This window comes from Macaca fascicularis, chromosome 8 (genome assembly GCF_037993035.2).
Source record: "Macaca fascicularis isolate 582-1 chromosome 8, T2T-MFA8v1.1".
Classification (NCBI taxonomy): Eukaryota; Metazoa; Chordata; class Mammalia; order Primates; family Cercopithecidae; genus Macaca; species Macaca fascicularis.
The window spans coordinates 39,510,525-39,537,240 of NC_088382.1; the positions used below are offsets into that span (position 1 = coordinate 39,510,525).

Here is a 26,716-nt window from a genome sequence, read left to right on the forward strand (position 1 = left end):
ACAGGGACTGACTTTAATTTTCCCAGGAAGAAAAGGAAATAAAAGCTTAAGGCATTGACACACAGTTTGTTAATTATTCTGAATTCATAAACCAATGGGACGTAAAACAGAAAACAGGGACTTATTCTGAATTAATCAGACATTTATAATATCGATAAATGTTTTCTGTGACAGTGGTAAAACTGTCCTTATCAGGAGAAAAGGCAGGCAACTTAATCCGTCTTTTTTAGTTGATTTTATGTATTTATTTATTTATTTTTGAAATATCTGTTGCCTGGCTACTTGTGTTGTTTGGCTAAATATTTGGGCCTCTGTGTGTTTTGATTCTGCTCAGATAGGCGAAGGGGATCAGATGGATTTTAGAACTGTGTCTCTCTTGAGTTCACAAGAGTCCTCGGGAGATCAGATGAAAAACAGTCTGCTCATTTCTGGAATTACAAAGTTCCAGAAAAACAGGTTACATGGTACTAACAAAGGCAGTCTTGCTTCTGATATTTCAGCTGTTCAATTCTTTCATTATTTCCCCTCTAAATTTCCCCTGTTAAATTAAAGAGGGAGAAAAGGACTACTTTTATCCTACTTAGTTGATAGGGGTAGGTCCAGCCTCAGGTCTAAATCAGATCTAACCCAAGGTTATGTTTGTGGAGCTTGGTTCTGAAAACTCACTTTTTTTTTTAAGTAAATGATTATAAATTTAAATTTCAACTCCCTGTGGGGCTGCTTGGCTGAGAAGGATTTCTGGACTTGGCACAGCTCCGTAGTAATTATCAAGACTTGAACACAGTTTTTGTTTCAAGGGGAAAGACATTTGGCAGCTCTTGCAGACTCTAAAAGGCCACATGATTTTTTTTTTTCCCAGAGATGCCAAAACCTCTAATTTACAGAAGTAAAATGTTAATGCTCCTCTCTCATCCATATCCTGCTCCCCACCAGCTTTGACGAACAGGTATGGTTTTTTCTGCAACACTCTCATCACAGGAAACCACAGAGCTCACAACCCAGCATGATTACTTTCAGTGCTGGTGTACCGTTTAGGCCCATGCATGTCGGATGGCTTTCAAATCTCCACAGCCAAACAAGTTTCACTTCAAGGGATAAACCAGAGTTACTCAAGCAAATGATACCTAAGGTTTTTTTACAATCCACTCAAAAGGTGCATTTTTTTTTTCTCTTCGAGGTAAGAAGAGGAGCAACCAACACAGCATTTTAAGCATCTAATAGGTGCCAAGCATCATGCTAATCAATGCGGAGAGATCCTAATCCCAAAGACACAGCTCTTGGCCATTAAAGGTGTGAGATATGTTTGGGTAATAATAAAAGTCCAAAATCAGCAAAGTATGATTCCAAGACCCTACATGAACAAGTAAAAACTAATATGTTTGTGTGTGTGTGAGTGTGTGTGTGAGAGAGACAGAGAGTGTGTGTGAGAGAGAGAGAGAGAAAGAGGAGAGAGAGAGAGAAAGAGAGAGAGAGAGAAAGAGAGAATATGTGGTACATTCATTCATTTATTCATTCAACAAACACTGGGCTAGTATCTCAGGATGCAAAGATGACTAATATGCTATTCCCATCCTTAAGGAGCATACAAGCGATGGAGGACACATTGAATGAATAGACCATTTATATGACTGTAATCTCAGCTACACTTGGAGGCTGAAGCAGGAGAATTGCTTGAGGCCAGGAATTCAAGATCAGCCTGGTGATACCACATCTCTAAAAAACTAAAAACAGTAAAGAAGCTAGATATGGTCCTTTGCTTTATGGGATTCATTATTGTGCACTCATTCATGAGAACAGTTCATAATGTTGAGTAAGAAACTAGATAGGCTTTGGAGTAAAATCAATCTATATTCACATCTTGGCTTTACAATGTACTAAACCTGTGGTTAATATGGTACTCAGCCTCTCTAAGACCTGCTTTTCTCTTCTGGAAAATAGGCATAACAGTACATACCATATAGGTGTTGCAATGATAAAAAAAAATAAAGGTAATATAAGCACACACCCATTGTAATGTCTGGTACATTGTAAGTACTCAGTAAACAGTTACAGATATAAGTGGGTATTTGAAGACAAGCAAGCAATGGTAGTACATAGATGGGACATTTAAGAAAACCAAAGTTCAGGTGACCCGAGATGGGTTTGAAGAATGAGAGGAGCAGTGTGTACAAAGTGTGTACAAAGGTCTGGAGGTCTGAAAGAGCTGGATGTTAAGTGCTAGTGTGAAGGAAAGTAAGGGTGAGAAATTAGGTTGGACAGGAAAGCTACGGCCTGGCCATGAAGGGCTTAATATGTCTTATTAAGTCTGGATTTTTATCCTGAAGATAATGAGAAGCCATTGGATTCTCAATTACGGAACATTTCTTGAAGGAAATGGTACTTGAGTTAAGCCTTGATTGATGAGTAGGATTCAGACTGGCAGACAAAGAGACTTGGGATGGAGGAGGAAGAGAAGCAAGTGTGCAGTGCTCAGAGGTACCAGGGAGCTCAGCACTTATAGGACCTAATTGGCCAAAAGGGGCTTTGGCTCTAGTTTCTCTTTGAGCAATCTTAGAAGACCATCATCTTGATTGATGATTCCAGAAGGGTTTTAGGGTTACAGCTGCTAAGATGTGTGGCTGGGATCAATCCTAGTACATTTCTTTCTTTAAATTGTTTGCAATCAAATGGGCTTCTGTCCTGGAGCAGCAGGTCTCTGGGTATTATTTATATATATTTTGGATGTAGAGATGATCATTTGCTCACTGTTACAATAATGATGGTTCATATTTGCCTATAAAATCTTAGATGCTTCTGGCTGTTACAGTGAGCATGTCTTTTTGACAGCTCTGTCTAGCACTGGATGTAGACATGATGACTGTTTTCTAAACTAAAAATCATTCAGATGGTTTGACATATCTAGTAGTATCATGGGAACAACCACAGGATTGCCTGCTTGACATCAAGGTGTGTTGTCAGATCAGGCTTCCTATAACTAAAAAAGCATGGATATTTCAAAAGGGCAACACTGCAAGAGATAGGCATGTACTGAGGACCCAGCTAAGGAAGGAACTGAGAGGAAGCTACTCTTTGACTCAGCATTTCAAAACCACTGTCTGCAACAGAAGCCGTCTCCTTATAATTTAATCCAACTGTGGGTCAGTTCTAAAAGAACTTTTTAAAAAAAATTATACTTTTTTGTGTGTTCCAGAAATAAAAAAGTCTTTCATCTTTCTAAAGAATATGTAGTCCTTAAGAAACTTTTGAATGTATATTCTGTTTCCCACTGTTTTCTCTGAACATCCTTTTCCTGCTTGACTTGCTCTCTATATTTCCTGATAATGGTGCTCCTCAAATGTTGTGAGATCTCAAATGTGAATTAATGGCATGGGCTTGGAACGAGTGTCTGAAAGTCACACTTCACATTGTACAACTTTCAATTAATCCTGTTTTCGCTTCACTTCCCACCATGGCCAGCGGAGGTATCTGGGACCTTCAGACCCTGAGCTCTGTCTGTTCTCTGCATGGGTCAACTTGCTGCTCATTACTTTTTTTCTCTGCAGTCACTCAAGGTCCAGCCTTCCCTGCTGTGCCCAGGCAGTTATCACTCAGACATTGTTTTCCATCTTTCAGAATAGCATTGACCTCTCTTTTCTGGTGCTGTTTCTCTCCCACAGTCTTTGTGTTTGTGGGTTGATGACTTAGTGGATGCCAGAAGGAAGAAGAAATAAATACATGTGCGTAATTTATTTTGCTCAAGGAGAAGGGTATTTTTTTTAAAAAATAGCTATTTTCATTTAAAATCATTAACGTAGTTTGATTGTACAGAAAGATACTCTGAGGCTGGCACTCAATGTTTTGACCTTTAAAACCTAGAAACGGGGAAAATGTGATTATTTGAAAAGTACTAGAAATTTGCTCTCTGTGGTTCAAAAGGTGTAATGGGAAATTTATCTTTAGGATGGTTTCTTTATTCTGGGATAGGATCATTTTGGTTGGCTTTCTTCATCATGTAGTGTTTTATTTCACTGCATTTAGAATACCTCTAAATGTTTTTGAGGCAAGCCAAATGCAAATGCTTTTTCATTCATTCATTCATTCATTCACTCACAATTCAGCTATTCGTTCATTCATCTTTTCATTTATTTATACAACAAATAGTTATTGAACCCCTATTCTATGCCCTACCCTGTGCTAAGCTCTGCGTACAAAACAGGGAAGGAGGCACATAAGATTACTGTCCATGTGTTATTCACATGTTATTAACAATGTAAAAGTTGTGTTAAGAGGTTGGAGGATGAGTATAGCTCCAAAGCAGCCATTCTCCAAGTTTGGTATCCTGACTGGCAGTGTCTGCAACACCCAGAAATTTGATAGAAATGCAAATTCTCTGACCCTGCCCCAGACATACTGAATCAGAAACTGTGCAGTTGGTCACAGCAATCTGTTTTAAAAAGGTCTTAAGGTGATTCCAGTTTACCCTACAGTGTAAGAACCACTGTTCAAAAAAAAAAAAAAAAAGCTTTAAAATAAAACAATGAATAAACTGACTTTCTGTATGTAAACTGGGAAATAAGGAGTACCTGGGTCTTCTGAAAGGAGTGTAGCAGTGGGAAGAAAGGGCTCTGGAGTGATGGAATTTCCAGAGGTCTATTTTTTAAAATGTATTTTGTCCTATATTAGGAATTTATGTTCTGAAAACAAGGACGTGCTACTATGTGTCTAATTGAGGATTGTCTGTGAGTTTTGTTCGTTTATTTTATGTGCTTTTACATCCATTTGCTGGTGGGATATGAGAATAAGACCCTTATATTATGGCATTTATGTTGAAACTATTGCCTGGATGCTGACAGCACCAACAAATCAGCTATGAATTGGCCCTCATTGGGATTAGTTCCTCCAATGTCAGTGCTCTTGATTCCCTTGCCAGTGCCATGCCCAGGGCCAATACTGCTCTCAAAGTCACATTGATATTTTATTGAAATTCGTCTTGTAGCTTTTACTTTTTCTGGGATGTGGAGGTCAGTTAAGGAGAGCTGGACTAGGTACAGTATTAGTGATAACCTAATATTTTCAGATTTACCTAATTCTTTCAATCATGCTTTAATATGTATATCAGTTGATTTCCTCGTACCTCAATTTCTTTTCCTTTTGGAAACGTTATTTCCCAGGATGCTTTTTCTGCACTCCTTTAAACAGATATCTGGGGAACTTGTCCTCAGTTCTTCATTTATGTCCAGGCATGCCTTTATGCTTAGAGTAAAGCTGTCATCCTGTCACACTCATCATTCATTTGAATTTGTTAATTATGGGCAATGACAGAAGCAGCAGCAAATGCTTTTCATTTCTTTTATACCTGGTAAGGCATTATGGTACAATGGAAAGAGAAGTAGATTTAGTGTCAGAGGTGAATCTAAAGGCTCTTGTTTCCAGGAAAGCCACATGACCTAGGAAAACACTTTCCTCTCTTATTTCCTTATTTGCAAAACTTTAGGATCATATGATTTTTGTAGACTTTTCATTTCTAATATCTGATGATTCTATTACATAGAGATCACAGTTTGTACATCAATATTATGCTTGGGATTTCAGCCATGAATATCATACTTATTTGAGAATCAGAAGTATGAGCAGGTTTGGAGTATTGGAAGGACACTGGAAGAGGGGAATTTAAGGTCAGTTCCTTGCCTCCCAAATCCCAGGTTTTATAGAAATCCACTGCTTGAACAAATAACCCATACGGGAAGCCTAGCTCTCACTATTAAGTTCATTGTTATGTGATTAAGTTTGTGTTGCTATGTTGCTGTTCTATGGTGAATTCAAATGCATCTTCAATCATTAAGATTTTTCCAATCAGTACAACTCTTCCCTTCCTATTCTTCCATTCTTCAGAGGCAGATAATTTTTCAGAGCGTATGGCTATAAAGATTGTCTTAGAAATATTTATTATGTGTGTACTTGTCTTGCATCACATATTATGCTGGAGGTCCTATCATAAAATCTGAATTTTGCTTATTTGTGGGGAAGTACCCTGTATTTAGCACAGTGACTGGTGTATACTAAGTGTTTACTGAATAAATTAAACATTTTCTTTATTAATAAAAGGGGGAGTGTCATTTGGGTAGTGGTCTGTAGACTGGTGCCAGTCCATGAACTTCTTGTTACAAGCCCAAAATGAGAGATGTACAAAAATTGAGAATGAGTGTTAGAAACTGTTACAGAAATTGGATATTGTTGCAGCATCAAAATATGTGATCAATAGATTTATCTCACTAAATAGTGTATACAATAAATTTTGCATACAGAATTGACTTTGTATTCTGCAAAGTTGCTAAATTAATCTATAATTTCTTGTATCTTTTTAGTAGATTTATTGGTATTCTAAGTACTCAATTGGGCCATTGGCAAAGAATGTTTATTATCTTCACTTCCAATCCACATGGAGTTTTTTGTTTCTTTTTTCATAGTTTAAGACCTCTAGGATAATGTTGAATAGAAATGACAAGAAAAGTATTTGTGCTTCATTCTCAGTCTAGACAGAAAGTGTTCAATCTTTCATCACTAATTATGACGTCATCCATAAATTTTGTATTAGATGTCATTTATCAGATGATGTTCCCTTCTATTTCAAGTGTGCTGATGACTATTGTAAATGTGTGCTAAATTTTGTCAAATGCTTTTCCTTGAAATCATAATATAGCTGTTTTATTTTGATTGTCAACATAGTGAATACCATGGATTGTTTCTCAAATGTTAAACCAACTTTGCGTTCCTGGGATGAACCCAAATAATCAAGATGCGTATATTGCTGGATTTGATTTGCTAAATTTATGTTAGGGATTTTTGCATTTGTGTTCATAAGGGATATTAGTCTGTAGTTTCTTTTATTGTAACATATTTGTCTGGTTTTGGATTCAGGATAATACTAGCCTCCTAAAGTCAGTTGGGGGATAGAATTCATCTTCTATGTTCTGGAGGAGTTTCTTTGTGCAATGGGTATTATTTCTTCCTTATATGTTAAATAGAATTAACCAATGAAACTACTGGGGTCTGAATATTTCTCTGTGTAATTCCTAAAACTATGATTTAAATTTTACAAATTAAATATAGGACTATTTATTTCTTCTTTAGTGAACTTTGGTAGTTTGTGTCTTTAAACAGCATTTTTACTCATAAATGATGGCTACTTCTTTCCATAAAGTTATTCATAATGGTCCCTTATTAGATTTCTAGTATTTATAGGATCTACAGTAATGGCCAGTTTTACATTTCTGACTTTGATTATTTGTATTCTCAACTTTCTTCATCAGTCTGGCTAGTGTTTTCAATTTTGCTCATCTTTTCTTTGAAACAACATGTAGTTTGATATTCTCTCTTGTTTTTGTATCTCTTATTTTATTGATTTCTGTTATTATCATATAAATTTTTTTTTTAAAGACAGGGACTCTCTCTGCTTCCAACACTGGAGTTCAGTGGCATGATCATAGCTCACTGTAACTTCAAACTCCTTGGCCCAAGCAGTCCTCCTGCTTCAGCCTTTCAAGTACCTGGGACTATAGGTATATGCCACTAAGCCCAGCTAATAAAAAATATATATATTTTGTAGAGTAGGGGTCTTGCATTGTTGCCCAGGCTGATCTCTAACTCCTGAGCTCAAGGGATCCTCCTGCCTCAGCCTCTTAAAATGCTGGGATTATAGGTGTGAGCCACTGCATCCAACCAATTTCTGTAATTATATGTATTATTTCCTTCCTCCACTATTGTTTCATTTGCTATACCTCTTTTTTTCTAGTGGTTGTTTTAATGTATTCAATGTACATTTTTAACTTATCACAGTTGATTTTCAAATAAAATTATACCACTTCAAGTATAACTGACATATTTAAAACATGCTGTGACTATATTTTAAAATACATATGTTATAAAGCCCATGATATAGTATTATTTTTGTTTAAGCTTTTAGTTACTTTTTAAAGAGGTTGAAAAGTTTAGTAACATTTTCTATACTTACCCAAATTTTTCCATATTTTCAGGTATTCTTATAGAAGCACCCCACTCTACCAGTACCAATTTACTTTATTAGCCTGTTCTCATGCTGCTAATAAAGACATATCTGAGACTGGGTAATCTGTAAAGAAAAAGAGGTTAAATGGCCACATGATTCTACATGGCTGGGGAGGTCTCACAATCATGGTGGGAGGCAAAGGAGGAGCAAAGGCACATCTTACATGGTGGTAGGTAAGAATGCATGGGCAGGGCAACTGTCCTGTGTAAAACCATCAGATCCTGTGAGACATGCTTAACATTACAAGAACAACCTGGGAAAACCTGCCACCATGATTTAATTACCTTCCACTGGGTCCATCCCATGACTCTTGGGGATTATGGGAGTTACAGTTCGAGATGAGATTTGGGTGGGGACACAGCCAAACCATATCAGCATACTTGTCTGGTAATTTTATATTTTATTTAATTTTATTTTTTTGAGAGGGGTCTCACTCTGTCACCCTGGCTGGAGTGCAGCAGCATGATTTCTGCTCACTGCAACCTCTGTCTCCTGGGCTCAAGTGTTCCACTTGCCCCAGCCTCCCTAGTAGCTGGGACTATAGGTACATGCCACCACACTTAGCTAATTTTTATATTTTTTTTAGAGATGGGGTTTTGCCATGTCACCTAGGCTGCTCTCAAACTCTTGGACTCAACTGATCCACACATCTTAGCCTCCCAAAGCACTGGCATTAGACGCATAAGCCACTGCACCTGGCCTGGTAATTTTATTATATATGCCATTTGGCAGTCTGTTTCAATTGATTGATTTTCTACTATCTTTATGCCATTTATTCATGCTTTCTGGAACACCTAATGATTTTTTAAATGACAAAAAGTCTCTCTATATTTGTCATGTCTAACATATTGTTTTGAAATATGTATGTATTGAAGGACAGCTAAATTGAGCTACTTAACATGTGTATTACCTCATATTTATGATATTTTGTGATGAGCACACTTAAATTCTGCTTTCTTAGCAATTTTCAAAAATACAATATATTGTTATTATCTATAGTCACCATCTTTTGAATGTATTCCTCCTATCTAACTGAAATTTTGTATCCTTTGACCAACATCTCCCCAACCGTTGGTAAACACCATTCTATTTCTTTTTTACATTCCACATATAAGTGAAATCATGCAGTGTTTGTCTTTCTATGCTTGGATTATTTTACTTAACATAGTGTCCTTCAGGTTCATCAATGTTTATTGCAAGTGACAAAATTTCCTTCTTTTTAAATGTTAAGTTGTATTACATTGTGTGTATATGTACTAAATTTTCTTTATCCATTCATCTGCTGATGGACACTTGGGTTGATTCCACATCTTGGCTATTGTCATATCTGGTGATTTTTTATTAGATGCCAAAAATTGCAAATTTTATGTTTTGGGGAGGCAAATGTTTTTCTTGAATTTCTTGGAAATGTGTTGTATGTTGTCCTGGAACACAGTTAAGTTGCTTATAAGTGTTGTTACAGTCAGTCCTGTGCACCGTTTAAACTGTGACTAATTTAGACCCACTAATAGGGTGATACTGTTGTGAGGCTGATGTCTATTATGTTGTTTTGTTGTTGTTGTTGTTGTTGTTGTTTTGTTTTGTCACTCTGTAGTGAGAAGAAAACCTTTTAATAACTCTCTTCAATAATTGTTTTCTGGCTTTTTTTTTTTCTTTTTTTTTTTTTTTTGACAGTGTCTCAGTCTGTTCCTCAGGCTGGAGTGCAGCAGCACAATCTCAGCTCACTGCAACCTCTGCCTCCTGAGTTCAAGTGGTTCTCCTGCCTCAGCTCCCTGAGTAGCTGGGATTACAGGTACCTGCTACCATGTCCAGCTAATTTTGGTATTTTTCTTTTTTTAGCAGAGATGGGGTTTCACCATGTTGGCCATGGTGGTCTCAAACTCCTCAGGTGATCAGCCTGCCTCAGCCTCCCAAAGTGCTGGGATTACAGGCGTGAGTCACCGTGCCTGGCCTGGCTTATTTTTTTCAGTAGTTCTTTCCCCAGTTCTTGGAAGTTTATTGTCATGAAGTGTAGATCAGTGATCAGCCCAAGTCATGAAGGCCACTCTCTATTGTTATCTGGAGTTCTTTCTCATTATGAATTCACTTCTCGTGGCACTCCACTCCATAACATCACTGACCTCCCTTTCCTCTAATATTTGTCTCCTCTGCAGAGTCCCATGCAGACATCTATGCTGTGTTTAGGTTTCTCTTCCTTAAGAAGATTTTAAGCCTAAAAACTGTCACTAGGCATGCATTGGGTCAATTATAGAACTACCTGTCTTTATTTCACTGTTTTCAGAGGTCAAGCTCTGTGTTATCGCTTTTCCAATGCCTGAAAACCCCAAAATATATTTCATATATTTTTTTTCCAGTTTTCTAGTTGTTTAAGATCACAGGATACATATAGGGTACCTGTTACCCCATCATGGCCTGAAGAGGAATTCCTGAGTAGTGTATAGACCATAAATAATTTGTTTGAGATGATTGGGAAAATAAAACAATGACAACATCAACAATAACATCAACAATAACAAAACTTTCACCATAGAACAACCTTGTTCGCTGGAACTTTCTGAGACAATGTAAGTGTTCTATATCTGTACTATGCTCTACAAAAGCCATTGGAAGATGTGGCTTTTTCAAGATACGTTGAGTGATTAAAATTTGGCTATTGTATCTGAGAAGCCAAATTTTTAATTATATTTAATTTTAATAAATTTAAATTATCACATATGGCTAGTGGTTACTCTATTAGACACCTTAGATCTAATTTTAAAAAAGCCTTACAAAAAAAAATCTAGCTAATAAAAAAAAAATCTAGCTAATAAAAAAAGCCTTACAAAAAAATGTTAGCATTACTGGAACAGGAAAAACTGTCATTGAAAGAGAACAAGAATAGATAACAAGGAATTGGCATTTTTCTTTTTAGGTAGAGAAAAGCTGGCTAATGTGTATTTAAGGCTTATGTTTTAGAGTAGAACAATTAAGAAAGACATTGTGAGAGTATGGTGAGAGTTAAATAAATGAATATTTCCAAAAAATACTTTGAAAAAAATGATGGACTCATGTGTCTGTCACTGCTGTTAATATTATTTCTCTCATGATCAGTGGTTGGGGGAGCACTTGAAGAACAGATACAGCGTATGAGTGGACAGCTCTGTCTCAATTCCAGTCTTCCTGCCACTTAAGCACTCAGGACCTGATTCCAAACCAAAACTTATGGGATTTCCAAACCAAAATGGACAGAATGGTTCAGGATGCCTCTGTCATGTTCCTGGTCATATAAGGGAGGTAATAGTTAAATCGATCAAGGTAGCACCTCTTCCAGGATGTTAAGAGACCTGCTACTTTTCCAACATTAAAGGCAAGAGGTGGCTTCTTGCATGTCTCAGTTACCTGCTCTCCAAAGTGATCATCCACAATGACATTCAATTCCTGGAAGCCCTAACACTGTAGATCAAACACTGGGAGATCAGTATGTCAGGAACCCTTCCTAGAAGCCCTAATACTATAGATTAAATGCTGGGAGACCAGTATATCAGGAACCCTTCCTTGTGTGCAATATTCATATTAAATAATGGTCTCTGGATGTGAAAAATATACAAGGATCTTCCCAGTAAGTTGTAGATGTCTGTGATCACTTCAGGCGAAATCAGGGTCAAGGGGTTCATTCTTTCCTTAGCATCCTATTACATATGAGTGTCTATATGGAAGTTTTATTTTCCAGGTTATCACTCCACCTTTTATTAAAATGATTCTTCATGATACACCTATTTTTACAGGCCAGATCCTTAAAGACGTGGGAGATAAATTGTATTTTTTGTCATTTGTGTATACAATGCAGTATATATAATTCGCTAAAAGATACACAAGGACACAAGCTTCTATTAGTCACTGTCAGGATATATAACAACTTTGCTTGTTTGTATCTAGTCCACCATAAGTTTTAATCAGAAGCATGGCGTAGTTGTGGTTTTCTTTGGAAAATGCTCGACTTTGACATGTAATAATATAATACGCTGGGCAGTAGGTGGCAGTTACCATACCATCAGAGAACAACAGGGATTCCACATTGGTCACAAGGGTAATGGAAGTAGAATGAAACACTGCAATAAATTTATTTACAGTAGGAACATGTGAAAACCATGAAGAGCTCTCAAACAAGGAACACTGGGAAGGTAGGCAAGAACCCGACTGGTACTATCATAGAAGACTGTGGTTGGGAGGTGGCAAGGGGAGGCTTTCCCAAGTCCGACAGGAGGCTCAGTAGCAAAGTGCCCAGAGGATAGGCTCATGCTTTGGGTCAATTCCTGCCTCCCCTTCCTGGTTTTAGATTATAATAAATTCTATGACTTTGGGCTGATATCTGAAGGATAAAGACAATAGTTCCTACCTGTAACAGTTTTGTTAAAATCAAATGAGTTGAAATTTGTATCAGTGCAGTTCTCTAAATTAAGATTCAGGTTCAGATATGACTGGTGAGGAAGTCATGGAGAGCCTGGGTAGGGTGTGTATGTGAGGGCAACCCATCATAAGGCAATGGAGAAGCTTAGGAGACAAATTTTGTTTAAGGACAACATAGAAGTGTTGTAGTGGAGATGTGATTTCAGGACCACACATAGCATGTCAGAGCCCACATGGACCTTATTTCTGAGTCTTAGAACATGGTCTATAATCAGCAAAGGAAACTCTATAAGAGCAGTTTTCACTAGATAAATACTGCAGAGTATAAGACCTGCTTTGTTGAAACTATGTGTTGTGTTTGTGCCAAGGAACAGTATTTCCCTCCTTTTGGTTTTCTACTGGAGCAGGATGTGGTGCAGAAAAAAAAATAACAGCTTGATTAGTGAGGCAGAACCATGCATGGCAGAAACACCAAAAAGATGTCACACTGTGGTGGCTTCACAGTCAGCATCATCTCCACTGAGTTTGTGGTGATAAAAGACCATTTTCAATAACCTCAGTAAGAGAAGAGGAAAATGGTAGATGCCACTCAGCAGCTGTGAAGATGTTCATTAGCAGATGTGAAGCATCCCCGTGGGATATCTGGAACTGATTCAGGAGGGAGGATTTGGAGGGTATCTGGCTTTCCTATTATGATGAGAGAGCGCCCTTATTTTCTCCAGATTTTAGATCCAAACTAGTGAAGCCTGGAAAATGTGAGGCCATGGAAGGCCATAATAGCATGGTGCCAGCTACAGAGTAAAGACTCAGTAATTATCGCCTTTCTTCCTGGAGACAGACGCTTACACACTGGTAGTAACAACAGAAGCAAAGACATTTCCCTTTAATTCCTGCACGGCGGCTTATGCTACCCCCAAGATCTCCCTGCAAGGAATTTTGAGCGGTTACTCTTGTCTAGAAGTTGCCAAATTGAAACAAATCAGCAAGCCGAGGCAGCCAAGCGTGCCAGCCCAGCACAGAATAGTAGGAATGGAGTTGGGAGTCTCAGGTTTTTATTCTGCTTTTGCTGTTTTCTAGTTGTATGACCTTGAACAAGGTATTTAATCTTTCAGGACTCGGGCTTTTTGTTTGTTTCACATGGTCCTTTTTCACTCTGACATTCTGTGAGTTCCTCTAAGTTCTCAATTCTCTGATCTGTCCATGGTTCTTCAGTAAGTGCCAGAGGGAATGGAGGTTACAACAAAGGCGGTAGTTGCAGAAGGCTTCTCAGAGTAGGTGGGAAATGACTCGTGTGTAGGAGTGCTCAGCAGACACTAAGGAAACTAGTTTTACTAAAATTGCATGTTCTTTGGGATTATTAGTAAGATATAAGCTTGAAAAATGTGAGCTGAGGTCCAGGCCACCTAAAGACTCCTCTCTATGTTGATTTTTTTCAGGTTTGTCTGTTTGAATTGGCACTTGAACTCATCTCAAGAAGTCTGCTTACCACCTTAGGGAAAAACAAACAATGATTGTATGTGTTTTTCTTTGGTGGATAGTGCATGGTTAGCATTTTTTCAAACTAATAAAAATAATAATTACCATTTATAGAGTGCTTGCCTAAAATAGTCATTAAGTCCAAAATTTTTAATTCTCATAATAGCCTTAGGAAGTAGGAGTCACTTTACAAATGACATAACCATAACTCAGAAGTGGTTAACTATTTAGATTCACACAACTGGTAAGTAATGGAGCCAAGGTTTGATTTCTAATCTCTTTTGAACCCCAATACTGAACTTTAATGTTGACCCCTTTAAGGAGTCCATATAACTAACACACTGATAGGCCACACAGAGCAGAATGTGGCTAAGTCTTTGGGCAGTTTAATGGTAAATGAGTTAATCAAAAATAATTAAATGTCTCAAGTGTATTAAACACAAAACATGGTTGGATCTCCACATGAATTCTTCCCAATGAAGCACTTTCTGCTGTGACAGAAATAAAGTGAAGTCTCTCGGTAATTCGAAGCATATACAGCAATTAATTCTTTTTTTTTTTTAGACAGCAATTAATTCTACATTTATATGGTCTTCCTTTTAGAACTGTGTTTTAATTTTTAAAGCACACTTTTAATATATGTGCTGTAACTGATAATTACTTTGGAAAAGGGGCAGGAGCAAGAAGATTTTAGTAGCAGCACCACAATTTATAATGCAACAGCTGCAAGGCTTAAATCAACCACATGCCAAGAGCTCTGAAACCTGTGAGAGAAAAGATAGTCTATAGTCGGCCCCTCCCACTTCAAGGTCACTGCTTTGAGGCTAGCCAGAGTTGACTGTGGCTTAAGGTCACTTTCATTGATGGCTCCTTGGTGGCCTCAGTAAATGAGAGAGTGGACGTATCCATTTTCCTCCTGGGCAACCACCCAGGACTAATTTCGAAGACTGTCACTGCAAATGAGAGGACCAACCCTGGCATAGACACTCATCATTGTGTCCCCTCAAGGTCTAGGTCATGCTGATGCTGATTCTGATTATTATTGTTATTATTATTAGATATTCTCTGAGAAACATCTGGCAGAACACGAATTTGGAAAAAACAAGCACATTAGTTCCAGTTTCTGTTGGTCAAGATGAAAACAGGGGACAATGATGAAATTTATTATTGGTGTTCTTCCCATCTCCTACCCACACTTCAAGGTTCACTTCAGGCCCCAGCCCCCAACAAAGCTGTTCAGGACCAGTAAGTCCATGATGTCCCATGAATTCCAATTGCCTCTGCTCTCTATGGGTCCTATTATGGCTCATAATCACTTATGACTTCAGATTGTTTTGTACTCTCATTGTGGATGCTTAAGTGAGAAATAGCAGGCAGGACATTACCATCTTCCATTGGTTCATTGACTTGTGAAACTTGGCTTAATATAAGCTCTCAGATGTCCTTATTGGAACAACCATGGCTTGTTTAAGATTTCAAGGAGTCTTTCTCTGAGGCCCTCCTTAGCATATAAAGTCTAAAATCACCTACAGCAGCCATATTCCACCTGTATTCTTACCTTAGAATAAATAAAGCATATTTATGCTGTATAAGAGGTGAGTATTCACTCTCTCAGACTACTTCCTTAATAATAACATTCTACTTATACATTTGCATTCTTATGTTCATTGAAGAAAGAGGTAGAACATTAATCAATTAGCTAATTACATTATTATTTAAATCTTTAGTTCCCCTGGATATGTTTCCATTGTATCTGTGTTTCAATATTTTATTCCGAATATATATTTGCTTTTTGTTAGGACTTTGGTTCTTCTCGTATTGTAGCCTCTCTCTCTTAGACATGAATCCTTGGGCACATGGAGGGTAGTGCAGTTCTGTTTTACATGAATCAAAAAACCTCTCCTGCTAAGCCACTTTTCCTACAGGTGACTCTACGATCTGAGACAATGTGTACTTTTTGGAAGGACCTTTACAGCATATAATCATGGGTAAGAGACTTCATCACAGCCATGGAAGAGTTAATGATGCTTAATAACTCTTTGTGGACTCAATTGAATACATGACTGACCTTATGGTGGTTCTGCCATCATCTCCATTCATTTCCACATTGGCTCACAAGACCCTACATGAATCTGAGGCCACTGACAACACCAACCTCACATGTTCACTGTGGGATCTCAGGACTTCAGATTTAACCACCTGGTCCTGAACTCAACAACCACCTGCCTACCAATTACTTTAGTGATTCAAACAGAAGCTCTTAGCTGCTTGTATATTATGTATGATCTTTCTACCTCTGCATCTGGCTGTAACAAATCCTACATTTGTGTTCTTTCTAAATCAAATTGATTCTGACTTTGTGCCTATACTAGTCATGGAACGTCTTTCTCCCAAAGAAATTCAAACTCTAATATTTTTGGAGACAGGTGGCTTATGTGAGTATCCAGAAACTGAGGAAATGTTCTCTAATCTTCAGTCTACCATGATGGTCTCTGATATGTATGTTGTTCAAGTCCACATGATCTATGCACAATATGCAGACCTGTTACTACTCAAGCTTGGGTGTAGGGGTCTTAATGTAGTCTGGATTCTTAACACTTGGCATCAACTTCAATAGACATACTAGGAAGGTCCAGGGTGCTATGAGGAAATTGTTTCCTGGTAAAACTCTGCTTCATTTTCAGTCTATATGACTTTTCCTTCTTTAGGACCAGCCCTTCTGTCTAACTCTCTAGGTATTTCTCTCTCTTTCTTTATTTTGAGGCAAATTTTGCCAAGTAGTGTGACCATATGTCATTCAAAACAGAACACTCGTAAGGCTAAAAGCAAGCATTAGTTATAACTGCATTAGGAAAGCAGGTGGTATAAACCAGAATGTATGATTATCCTATGTGTAAATGTGATATTGTGATATAATAAAAATATATACATTTGGTCTCTGCCCCTGGTTCCTGGAGCGCAATTCCAAAATCCTTAGAATCTTACTATTGATAAGATTGTCTTTTGTATGCTAATAAGATGACTGGTGGCTGGTGGCCACTAGATAGCTTCAGGATGGGTGTGGTCACCAGAAAGACAAAGGCATAATTAGAAAGTTGGGATTTTCAGCCCTACTCTCCCATCCTCCCAACATCTAGGGAGGGTGGGAAGAGGGGCTGAAGGTTTACATTATTACCAATAGTCAATAATTCAATGAACTTTCCTTACATAATAAAGCCTCCATAAAATCCCTAAAGGACTGGGGTCAGAGAGATTCTAGATTGTTGAACACATGGAAGTTCCTGGAGGGTGTGCGGTGTGCAGCCAAAGAGGGCATGGAAGCTCCACGCTGCCCCTCCCAACCCCATACCTTGCCCTGTGCATCTCTTGGTCTGGCTCTTCATCTGTATCATTTGTAATATCCTTCATAATAAATGGATAAAGATAAGTAATATGTTTCCTTGAGAGTTCTGTGAGCTGTTCTAGAGAATTAACTGAACCCCAGGAGTGGGTAGTGGGAAAATGATTTATAGCCAGTTGGTCAGAAGCACACAGATCACAACTTGTGACTTGTAATTGGGATCTGAAGTGGGGACAGTCTTATAGGACTGAACCCTGAACCTGTGGAATCTAATGCTACCTCTACGTAGACAGTGTGAAAACTGAATTGAATTATAGGACATCCAGCTGGTGTCCACTGGAGAACGGATTGCTTGCTGTATATGAAAAACTACCATACGTCTGGTCACAGATGTGTTCTATGTTGTATTGTGTGTGACAGTAGGAAAAACAATTCAATTTCTCCTTTCTCATTCAGAGTAGACCTTCCTCAATGGGTCTTTTGAAACACAATGTTGATTTCTTTTTCCTGTAGGTGACAGTAGGGAAAGAAGATACTACCATTGCTTAGCCATCCCACCAACTCATTCCATTGTATCTGTACACACAGCTCAACAGGCAAAACCCTCTCTGGCAATGTCATTCTTCCTGGCAAAGCAGGCGTGAGCAGAGAGGAAGAATGCCAATACCCTCTTGACCATCAAGATCTGCCAAAACCACTTTAGAGAATATTGGAATAAAGTGCCTGAGAACAGATCACCCAAGAAAAAGTGGGTATAATCCTAAAGTGTTCATTTACCACGCCAAATAGCTGCCATTTCCCTTTGTTTATGCCATAAGTAACTAGAATTAGAGGTTGCATTCTGCAGTGAAGCTGCTGCGTAACTATGAAGTTGAGATACAGCTCAGCCTGCATGCTTTCAGATTCCAGCTTTCAGAGAAAGGAGATGCAGACGGCCTCCACTTCCAGAATCCATTAAAAGAGAGTTGCAGGCACTCACGGTTTCACCCTAACAGCAAAGAAACCTCCATCTCAGAAGCATTAATCCGTCCCCAAGGAGAACCTAGGAAGGTGGCAGAAGTGTAGCTATTAATATTGCAATTTGTTTGCTACAAACAGCAGCCTCCAGGTGGAGAAATGTGAGGAGTTAACTTGCTTTGTTCTCCTAGATTATTTCTTCCCCCTGAGTCCCCAGGGAGCCACCTCGGACAGGGCAGAGCAGCCCTTTCCTCTCCTATCATGTGGAGAACAGCCCAGGATCTATAGGTTGCTGCAGAACCTAGTCTCTCCCCAATGGACAATTAGACATTTTGAGAGCAGAGCATGTCAATCCTCAATCAAAAGAAGCAGAGAAACCCAATTATCCTATAAAGAAAACAGATAATAAAAGTCATCAGCCCCCTCCTCTTCACAGGTTGACAGAGGAACAATTTCTGATTCATTCTGATGACACTTTTGAGGTAAAGACTCGGTTCAGTTGCTTTTGTGAATCTATCTTTTTTTAAAAAAATATTTTGGGGCCGGGCGTGGTGGCTCAAGCCTGTAATCCCAGCACTTTGGGAGGCCGAGACGGGCGGATCACGAGGTCAGGAGATCGAGACCATCCTGGCTAACACGGTGAAACCCCGTCTCTACTAAAAAAAAAAAAATACAAAAAAACTAGCCGGGCGAGGTGGCGGGCGCCTGTAGTCCCAGCTACTCGGGAGGCTGAGGCAGGAGAATGGCCGTAAACCCGGGGGGCGGAGCTTGCAGTGAGCCGAGATCGCGCCACTGCACTCCAGCCTGGGTGACAGAGCCAGACTTCGTCTCAAAAAAAAAAAAAAAAAAAAAAAAAATATTTTGGGGCTCTGAAAATATGGCTGTACTTTTGCTTACAGTCTGAAAACATAAAATAAGATATCTTTCCATAATGCTTAAGAGTTTAAAAAAATGTTTTTGCTTTCACTCCTCAGGCCTCCAAAAATCCTATTTTTCTCAGGCTTCTTCTATAAGACCTGCTTTTTTTGGTCTCAGTTCTAACTGAGGAAAAAAAGGTAAGGCATATTAAAAGGAAAAAAGTTTGCTCCCTTGTAATTAAATCTATTCAAGAAGAATTTTTCATATTTCAAGAAAAGAATGTTAAATATGAGCCAGGAGCCTGGACTTTATTTCCCTATCTCGTAACAAGGAGTATGAAAAATATTGATTTGTTCCTGAGAGATGCTGGAGGAACTTAATGAAAGTTGTTAAATACTTTGGAATCCTTTGATGGAAGAGAACATACAAAAATGTAATGTGCTTTTGTTTCAGGTGGAGTTTTTAGAAACCAGAAGGAAACCCTCTCACACTCCACCCCATTGCAAACAATGTGCTCACAAAGATATCTTTTCAATATCCATGTGTATTTGATTGTGATAAATATAGTGTCTGACCTTTAACAGATGTAAAAGTGAAAACACAAAGAAATTGAACACTCCTTGATGTCTATCGCCTGTTTTCACAGAGCCTCTCAGCACATTGATTGACTAGAAGACACTGCTGAGAGCTGGCATATGACTGTTAACAAATACATTCCATTGGTGAAGGAGTGTGTGGACTTCTGAGACCTACGCAAGATAAGTCACGTGGAACAAAGACTGAAATAGTCAATAAACCTGACCTTGTGACGGGAGGTCATCAGGAAGATCTGCTCGACTTTTGTTGGGGGATAGCCATTTCCCCCTCTTAGTTCTCCATACAGTGGAGAGCATACATATCCCCCTGATTAAAGGCTCTGAAAGGATAGTCTTAGCTGATGCCTCCGAAAGCAAGTTGGTCTTCTGTCAACAAAGTCACCATGAAATTCAACTGGAGAAGTTTTGGAACTTAGCCGATTCACTTTTCACTCTTGTAGCCTTTCAAGGTTCTCTCTCTGGTCTGTGTCTACATAATAAAGTTGTTGAAGCAGTGTCTCTGAACCATCATCTGTGAGAGACCTGTACACATTTCCTTTGGCATTGAAGGCTTTCTTTCCTGCAGGTCAGGTGCTGGCTATACCTTCTTGATTGGGTTCCAGCAGCATGCTGTGTTTGGAGTTTTAACAAAGGAGTCTACTTCTCAGGAGACACCCTGTATCGTCACTGTTAGAAATTTTCTGCTCTTAGTAGAAAATGGAGTAGGGAATTTGTCAGGGAGGAGAAAACTTTCCTTGGGTACCTCAGTGGTATTCAATTGGCCTTGGAAGAGCTATAGTGTATACAACCACACACTGGGCTGACGACAGAATAAGAGAAGTGAATTTCACCACACTTGTGAGTCCTTTTCTTCCTTGGCCTCTCACCTAATGAAAGTACACTTCAGGGCTGGGCGTGGTGGCTCATATCTGTAATCCCAGAATTTTGGGAGGCCAAGGCAGACAGATCACTTGACATCAGGAATTTGAGACCAGACTGGCCAACATGGTGAAACCTCCTTTTCATGAAAAATACAAAACTTAAGTCTGACATGGTGGTGTGCTCCTGTAATCCCAGCTACTTGGAAGGCTGAGGCAGAAGAACAATCGCTTGAACCCGGGAGGTGGAGGTTGCAGTCAGCTGAGATCATGCCACTGCACTCTAGCTTGAGTGACAAAGCAAGACTCTGTCTCAAAAAAAATGAAAAACAAAAAACAAACAAAAAAAAACTTCAACTCTAGGCTCAACTACCTCACTTGTTTTTGAGCCAATCTTATTAGGCTCAGATTTGCTGTCTAATGGTTTCTGCTCAGATCATGGCCTTTTAAACTGGTCAGGCCACCTAATGAACTAGTAGATTCATGCAAATTTAATCTTCTGGCATTCTCACCCTTACCTCTGTTGGAACCCAACTGTCGATTCCTTCCTGGGCAGGGGTTGCCGCGAAGGATCACCGACACGAGATTCACAGCAGAGGGTTATTTATTACTAGCGCGCTAGGGTCCCAAGTTCTAAGTTGGCCCTGGGACCCCGACTGCTTGTTACAGGCTGTTTATATAGGCAAATACAAGTTCAAACACAGCTTAGGGCGCGAAATTCAAACAAAGCTTTAGGCGCGTGGTAATTGGGTCTGTCTATGGCCTGAGCAAGTTGTCTTATGCTAATTGGTTAGAGCAGGACCTTATGAGGTTTTTTCTTGGAGTTGCTGATTCCGGGAACTTCGAGGCAGGGTGGGACCCCCGGAATTGGCAGGGTGGGACCCCATGAGGTTGTTTCCCGGAATTGGCAGGGTGGGACCCCATGAGGTTGTTTCCCGGAATTGGCAGGGTGGGACCCTATCAGGGTGGGACCTTATTGAGGCAGGGTGGGACCCTATCCAGAGCCACCTGGTGTTAATTTTTTCTATATGAGGCCTATTTTCTAAATTTTATGAGGCCTAGTTTCATTCCCTCCTCTTTTTGTGTCAGAGGCTCAATCTTGAGCCTCTTTTTTAGTCCTGAGGGTCTGGTATAGTTGGGTCAGAACCATAGCATGTAATCTATTTTTAATAAGGGTGAGTAAGTGGTTGAGTATGCATGGCCTGAAAGTCAGGATGAGCGTGAGCAGGATGAGGGGTCTTAAGATGGTGGAGATTAGGGTGCTAAGCCAAGGGGATTGGTTGTACTAATTTTTAAACTAACTTTGTTGAGATATTTTCTCTTTTAGTTTTGCCATAGAATCTTTAACTATTTTTGAATGATCTGCATAAAAACAATATTGCTCTTTTAGGGCTGCACAGAGCCCGCCCTTTTTTAGAAAGACAATTTCTAGTCCTTGTCGGTTTTGTAATATAATTTCAGACAGAGAAGTCAAGGACTTTTCAAGTTTTGTGATAGATTGTTCTATGGCTTTAGGGTTTTTATCTATGGCTACTTTAAGTTGTTGCAGATGATGGTTACTATGCACTAGGGCTGCTGTCCTGGTCTTAACTCCAGCCGCTACCTTAATTTTTAACATGTCAGCGAGGGTGAGGGAGATTAAGGGCGGGGAAGTGCTTTGAGGAGTTTTTAGTTGGGGCTTCTCCGATATGGAAACCGGGGGCTTCTTAGCTTCTAATAAAACCTGGTCTGGCCTTACTGCAACAGGGGCAGTGTCTGGATTGACTAATAGTCTGATTTGGAGGGGAATTTTAGGCGGGTTGTGCTGGTATAAATAGAGATACTTTATATTAATTTTGTTGTTATCTATCTGTTATTTTTTAGGTTGAAATAGAGGTCTGGAAACCAAGTCTTTATAGGAGCATTTTCGGAGGTCTTATTTAAGACCTCTTGATTATTAAAATTAATTATCTGTCAGGTCAGGCTAAATGGCCGGTGGGGGTTAGCGTCAAAAACTACACTAGAGACGGCGCAGGGAAGAAGGGTAAACAATAAGTAAGGAGTTAGATACGAGAGAGTCTTATCTTGAGTGGGTCCGCGGAGCGTTGGAGTTTTCACGTCTTAAGTGGTGTTGATCCGGACGTCTCTGGAGCAGCCTTGGCGTGGGATGCGTGGATCTAAGTGGAGATTCCGTCAACCTTTATGGCTGGAAGGGGTGACTGGTCAGGAGAACAATGTAGGGTTCTTTCCACCGAGGCTCTAGTCCTTGAGTGCGATGCCGTCTAACGTAGACAGAGTTTCCCACCTGGAAGGGGTGACTGGTCTGTGGATGTCTGGGTTTGTACAGTTCTGCCAAGGGGGCCCAGATTTGGGCCTGTACTGCTTGGAGTCCTTTTAGCCGGGCCTGTAGGTCAGTCTTAGGATCGGAGGGGGAGAAGGAATTAAGCAAGGTTGACAAAGGGGGAGGTCCTCCGTAGAGGATTTCATATGGAGTGAGCCCAAAAAGGTTAGGTGTATTCCGGGCCCTTAACAGAGCTAAGGATAGGAGGCGTCTCCAATCTTTTAAACCAGTCTCTAAGGTCAATTTAATAAGGGTCTCTTTTATTGTTTTATTTATTCTTTTTACCTGTCCTGAGCTCTGGGGTCTATAGGCACAATGTAATTTCCAATTAATCCCCAATATCCTGGCGAGCCCCTGACTTACCTGAGAAACGAAGGCTGGCCCGTTATCTGACCCAATTACCTTGGGAAGTCCGAATCTAGGAAAGATTTTTTTCAAAATTTTCTTGGCTACTATGTGTGCCGTTTCTTGCCGGGTGGGGTAGGCTTCTACCCATCCTGAAAAGGTATCTACAAATACCAGTAAGTACTTATATCCAGCATAGTGAGGTTTTACTTCAGTGAAGTCTATTTCCCAATAGACTCCTGGGCGGTTATCACGAGTTCGTTTCCTTTCTGGCACTCGGGTAGCCCCAGCGTTTACCTGCTGACAGACCTTACAGGCAGATGTCACTTGTTCTACGAGGGTACTTGTCTTTGGGATTAGAAAGTCAGTTTTTTTAATCAGTAATTTTAGCTTTCAATTATTTAAGTGTGTCCAGGCATGCATCTGCTGGATCATTGCCAGGGCCTCCTTGGTCAGCATTGGGGGTTCGTCAGTGCTGCCAGCAGTTATGCCCCCGGGATTTTTTTCTTGGCCCAGCCGTGGGGGCTGAGCCTCTTTAGGGACCCCTTCTGGGGGTCCGGCAGGTGACACAGGGCGGCTGGGCTGGGGGCTGCCCTCAGGACTGGGCTCTGTGCCTTTTTGCAGGGAACTTTCCGAATGGAAACTCTGGTTGCTGTTCTCATGATTGAGATCCAGCAGGATGAGAGGGCCACCCCCTCGGGGACTGGCGCCCCTGCCCCGACGTTCCCGGCCATGGGATCTCTTTGCCCCGCCACCTGCCCGCCTTCGTTCCTCCTCCTGGGGGTCCACCACTGGCACTTACTTGAAGATACGAAGGGAAGTGTCGCCTACAGTCACTCATTGCTTCTTCCATTTTTGGACCTTCTTGATGGTCGCCATTACCTTCTTGATGTTATCTTCGGCCCGGCTCCGGGTCTCGGCCCGTACGGTCCGGCCGGCCATGCTGGCGTGGCTGGGGCCGGAGCCGAGCCTGCGGCGGGGCCGCCTCCCGTCTGGCGGGCTCAGGCTTGGCGCCAGGCCCGGGCGCCGCGCTCTCGGCCTGCCGTTCCTCCGGGAGTTGGCCGCGCCCTCTTTTGTCCTTAACGCCTCCGCGAGTCCCCTGTTCTTTGCAGTAGGCACACTGGTCTTTTTCCACTTTTGGCCGTCTCCGCTTCTTTCCCTCTCTCCCTGGTCCTTTCTTTCTCACAACTGCTGCCAGGATTTTTGTTAAATGCTTATCCTTTACTCGGTTTTTACGATCCTCTCGCTCTATCTGTTCCTTCGCTAACCTGGCTTCCCTTTCCTTAGGGGTTTCTTTCTTATCTTGGCCAAATTTGTGGGGCGTTTCCCTGCCCCTTTGAGACCCGCCAACAGAGCCTGGCGATAGATTTGGAGACTCTCCCTACCTGGTGCCGTTTCATAGTCCTAGTCCGGGCGGGTGAGGGGAAATCCCTCGTCTATTTTATTGGGAAGCTGGGTTGGGAGGCCTCCTGGTCCTGGCACATTTTTCCGGGCCTCCAAGAGGACTTGCTGCCTTTTTCAGTGGTTAAGAGGACCTGCAGGAGTTGCTGGCAATTATCCTAGGTGGGCTGGTGGGTGAGGAGAATGGATTCTATTAACGAGGTTAGGGCCTGAGAGTCTTGGGAAAAGGAAGGGTTATGGGTCTTCCAGTTATAGAGGTCAGAGGCAGAGAAGGGCCAGTACTGGACTGTGTGACTGACAGTACGGAGGGGAAAAAGGGAGGATTGCTAAGTGGAAGGGCCTTCTGGGTCCTCAGTCCGCCGCAAGCGGAGACGAGGAGGTGTCGGCGGCGGCGTCCGAGGGGTGAGTTTGGGCGGGGCTGGAGGAGGAGACGGGGTGGAAGGATGGGCCGAGGGAAAAGTTGGAGAAAGGGTAGGGGTCGAGGCGGTAGAGGAAAGAGCTGGGGACAAGACAGGGGGCAAGGGTGAAGCGTAAGGTGGAGGTCCCCGAAGGGGGTTTTGAGGTGGAGGAGGCAGGGGTTCGAGAAGGAGGAGGTCCCTCTGGGGTTTATCTGGGAGGACTGGCTTATGCGGGTCCGGATTCCGATTCTTTGGGGCTTCTAAGGCAAGGAGGGTAGATTGGGATGGGGAAGGGGAATGGAGGAAGGGTTTCACCCAAGAGGGAGGGTTTCGGACCAGATCCTCCCAAGTAATTATGTAGGCCACCTGGTCTGGGTGTCCGTGTGGCCCAGGATCCATCACTGTTGCTTTAACCTGTAAGATAATTGGGAGGTTAAATGTTTCGTCCCGGGGCCACCCAACATGGAGGGTAGGCCACTTGGACGAGCAGAATTTTCGCCATCGTCCCTTACGGAATTCTATGGAGAGGTTGTGGGCTCGAGCCCGAACGTCAGGGAAGTGAGTCAGGGTCAGAGACAAAGGAGTCGTCAACGTCTGTCTTATTTCGTCCACGTATAACAAACAAGGACAAAACAAAAGTAACAAAAACAAAGACCAGACAAGTAAGGAGAAGCCGCGCGGCCAGAGAGTAGCGCCACAAGATTACAAAATATTCAGACGGCAGGGGCGGCCTGCCTACAGATTTGAGGAGGCTGACCGAGTCATCAGCCTTCTCCCAGACTACCGCCAGGGCGTCCCCCAGGGCGAAAAGTGGGAAGGTGCGGGACACGTCTGTCCCCCTTCCCCACTTAATTCAGAAGGAGTACTCTCCAGAGTTCAGAGTTAGCCGGCAAGACAGACAGAACAAAACGAAGGTACCTGGTAGGTCCGTTCAGTCAGCAGTCCGTGGCCCGGGCCAGATAGGTCTCCGCCGGATGGGTCGGGGGTCCTCGGACGACCCCACTTCCCGGCCAACGCACCAAATGTTGGAACCGAACTGTCGATTCCTTCCTGGGCAGGGGTTGCCGCGAAGGATCACCGACACGAGATTCACAGCAGAGAGTTATTTATTACTAGCGCGCTAGGGTCCCAAGTTCTAAGTTGGCCCTGGGACCCCGACTGCTTGTTACAGGCTGTTTATATAGGCAAATACAAGTTCAAACACAGCTTAGGGCGCGAAATTCAAACAAAGCTTTAGGCGCGTGGTAATTGGGTCTGTCTATGGCCTGAGCAAGTTGTCTTATGCTAATTGGTTAGAGCAGGACCTTATGAGGTTTTTTCTTGGAGTTGCTGATTCCGGGAACTTCGAGGCAGGGTGGGACCCCCGGAATTGGCAGGGTGGGACCCCATGAGGTTGTTTCCCGGAATTGGCAGGGTGGGACCCCATGAGGTTGTTTCCCGGAATTGGCAGGGTGGGACCCTATCAGGGTGGGACCTTATTGAGGCAGGGTGGGACCCTATCCAGAGCCACCTGGTGTTAATTTTTTCTATATGAGGCCTATTTTCTAAATTTTATGAGGCCTAGTTTCACCTCAACTTTGGCCTCCACCCTCACTTTGGAATTTGAGCATGGATCTTAACTATTTGAATCTTGGCTTTTCCAAGTGCATAGGATCTTGCTGTTCCTGTAGCCTTGAAGCCTGTAGTTATCTCTCAAGAGTATCTCATCCTAGATTTTACTCACAGAACCTAAAACTGA

General features: G+C 41.3%; 1 long non-coding RNA gene across 1 annotated transcript; it reads right to left on the reverse strand.

The window, feature by feature from the left end:
• Window positions 1-21,100: 21,100 nt before the first annotated feature.
• LOC135964713 (uncharacterized) lies at window positions 21,101-26,132 on the reverse strand. The gene is made up of 2 exons (XR_010577243.2): window positions 25,897-26,132; window positions 21,101-22,798 (listed from the first exon to the last, which is right to left on the reverse strand). It is a non-coding gene; the product is annotated as an uncharacterized lncRNA (long non-coding RNA).
• Between the last annotated feature and the right edge of the window lie 584 nt (window positions 26,133-26,716).